The sequence below is a fragment of the Orbicella faveolata genome, unplaced genomic scaffold, assembly GCF_042242905.1.
Source record: "Orbicella faveolata isolate gen_17 unplaced genomic scaffold, um_ofav_v1 contig_3, whole genome shotgun sequence".
NCBI lineage: Eukaryota > Metazoa > Cnidaria > Anthozoa > Scleractinia > Merulinidae > Orbicella > Orbicella faveolata.
Window position 1 is genome coordinate 12,461,032 of NW_028301558.1, and position 3,404 is coordinate 12,464,435.

The 3,404-nt window shown below is 38.7% G+C and overlaps 1 pseudogene; it reads left to right on the forward strand.

Moving 5' to 3' along the window:
* Positions 1-1,928: 1,928 nt before the first annotated feature.
* On the forward strand, positions 1,929-3,063 carry LOC149106404 (uncharacterized; annotated as a pseudogene).
* The last annotated feature ends 341 nt before the right edge of the window (positions 3,064-3,404 follow it).

Here is a 3,404-nt window from a genome sequence, read left to right on the forward strand (position 1 = left end):
GCATTATTCACCCCTGTACAGCACTATACATCCCTCTACGGCACTATACACCCCTATAAAGCACTATACATTCCTTTACAGTACTATACACCCCTATACAGTACTATACATCCCTATACAGCACTATACATTCCTATACAACACTATACATCTCTAAAACACGTATACAGCCCTATACATTCCCAAACACCTCTATACAACCCTATATAGCACTATAGATTACTATACATCCTTATGCAGGACCTCTCGTGCAAACAAAAAAAAACCCTCTTTAACGCGAACGACTGCTAAGCAGGCTGAATAAAGTGGCTTTAGGTTTACAGGACTTTTAAATATTCATTGTTTGGGTTTTCCAATTATTAATTAACAATTTCTCACTCACTCACTCACTCACTCACTCACTCACTCACTCACTCACTCACTCACTCACTCAATATGCTTATATGATATGCTAATATGCTTCTGTGAAATTCCTCCCAACCACCATGCGCCCAGTCCGAGAATAACTGAATTTAATGAATACATAAAGTCGATGGATACAGCATTCCTCGATGTAGACGCGAAAGACCCCGGTTTCTTCACACGAGACGGAACCATTACAACAAACAAGGCCTTGGACGTCTGGCTGCTTCTATGAAGAAATGGGCAAGAGAAAATGGACACTCATTCGACGCCACTTCAGACCACTCAAAACAGCGCCGTTTTCAGGAAAAGCCATTCCTGTGGAACCAACAGAACCGCAGAAAAGGACGAAATTCACAGTGGAGGAACGCAGGTCCAGCGCAACAGTTAATCAACTTACTGCTGACAAGCCTTGGCAAACGTTAAGCAGCTGTAAGCCTTATCATGACACTGAGACACTTTTGTTAGACATATTTAGTTTTATATTTCCCCGATAATCGGTAAGTACTATATTTCCTTATTAGTACGTATTATCAAAGCTTACATTTATTTTTTCCGGGTTTTGTTGATCGTATAAATACATATATATATTTTCTTTCTTTCAAATGAACTCTTCATGGTTAAATCAAAATAATGTTTTTAATATAATTTCATGGAATGTTCAAGGACTCAAAACCAGGCTAAAACCAACCAATCAAACCATTTCAAATACAAAATTAAATATCAAATCAATTAAATCTAATAAAGTGTATTATCGTTTGTCTCACGATGTAGTCACTTGAGATGTAGATCGCGACGTTTCGACTGCTTACTGCTAGTCTTCTTCAGGCGATAAGGTCGACTGATTGCACGGTATCATTTATATCACAAAGGTCGGCTGTGATTGGTGCATTTCGATCCTCCTATTGTTCCATTGTTCCGGCGAGTAGCCGTTCCCTCAGTGGTCCGCTGTTGTACCGTTCTCCTGTTGTTGTGTTTCTTGATCGTGGGTATCCATGCTTCAGGAATTTCAATTCCACTATCCCTGTTGATGTTATTAGGGTGAAGTCTTATGTGAATAGCTTCCTTGACCCTACGTGTGTACCAGTGAGGATCTCGATCAATAAACTTGACCTCATTCCAGATAGGATAGTGGCCGGTCTCGTGGGTGTGTTCGGAAACGGCGGAGGTCTGGGTACGGGCGAGTCGTATATCCCTGTCGTGTTCTTTGATCCTCTCCTGCATAGATCTCCCTGTTTCCCCGATGTAAACCACAGCTTTTTGGTATAAATTCAGACATTTATCTCGCGGCGGTTTATTTACCCCCACTTCAGTCTCAGCGAAAAGCGGGTGAGGACGTCCTAAGCGTTTTAGAACAAGAAATACACAAGTATTCCAAACAAGGTAAAATCATTTTGCTTGGTGATTTAAATGCTAGGACTGGAACTTTAAATGACTTTATTGAAAATGATTGTCGCGATTTCCTGCCAGATGATGACGCATCATATTTAGTGGTAATGGGCAAAACAAAAACAATACAAATTTCAAATACAATAATGAAACTTTACAAATTGTCGATAAACAAACATATTTAGGTGTAGAAATGACTTCATCCGGTCGTTACACCTATGCAAGAGAAATTCTCAGCAAAAAAGCCACAAAAGTTCTCTCGATAATAAAAAGATCCTTTTCTAACTCACATTCAGCAACTATTGCGATTAAGAACAAACTTTTCGATGCCCTTGTTAAACCCGTGTTACTTTATGCATGTGAAATTTGGGGACCAGACCTATTGTCATACAGAATGCATTTTGATAAAAGCACAATTGAACAAGTCACATTAAGTTCTGTAAACAAACACTAAACATCCCATGGTATACAGAAAATATTGCCTGCAGGGCAGAGCTTGGGAGGTACCCTTTAAGCATTGATATAAAAGCCTCAATCTTTAGCTATCGGCAAAGATTGAAGCATTCTTGTAGCAACGTTTTGTTACGTGAAGCATTTCAATATGCAACAACTTCTACACATTTCTTTGATGTTACAATTAATGAACAGATCACTAGGGGGTATCAAGTAACAGAATCAACAGAACCAGTAACACGGCAACACATCAAGAACGGTCGATTAAAAATAAACAAAAATCTTAGAAATCAGTATTCACAAAACTGGCTTGAGACTAAGAACAGTTCAAGGGAAAAATTTACGCACAAGGAAGTTAAAAAGAGTTATCAATTTGAAAATTACCTGAAAACGGTTACAAATTCAGCACACAGAATTAGCCTGACAAGGCTTAGGTTAGGATGTCACGCATTACGAATACAAACTGGAAAATATGAAAATAAAGGAGCATCAATCCCAGTAGAGGAAAGAACATGCTTAGTATGCAAAGAAAACTGCGTAGAACACGAACAGCATTTCTTGATGTATTGCCAGGGGTACGCTACCATAAGAGTTGAGCTCCATTCTCACATTTCAAACAAAGATGCACTTTACGCAAATCTGAGCGATAACGAGAGAACTAAGTACTTACTTAGAGCTGACAATAGAGTTACATCAAAAATAATAGGTAAATATATCAACTTAATGTTTAAAAAAAGAAAAGAGATTCTCAACTTACAAACGAAATGAGCATTATAATTTTTATTTAATTTTATTTGAATTATAAAAGAATCAAGTGAATGTTATTTCTTATTGTACTAGTTAATGTTAAACCTTTATTGTAAACAGACCAATACCTCCCTTTGGGGAGTAAGGCGCAATAAAGATATACTATACTCACTGACTCACTGACTCACTGACTCACTGACTCACTGACTCACTGACTCACTGACTCACTGACTCACTGACTCACTGACTCACTGACTCACTGACTCACTGACTCACTGACTCACTGACTCACTGACTCACTGACTCACTGACTCACTGACTCACTCACTGACTCACTCACTGACTCACTCACTGACTCACTCACTGACTCACTCACTGACTCACTCACTCACACTCACTCACTCACTCACTCA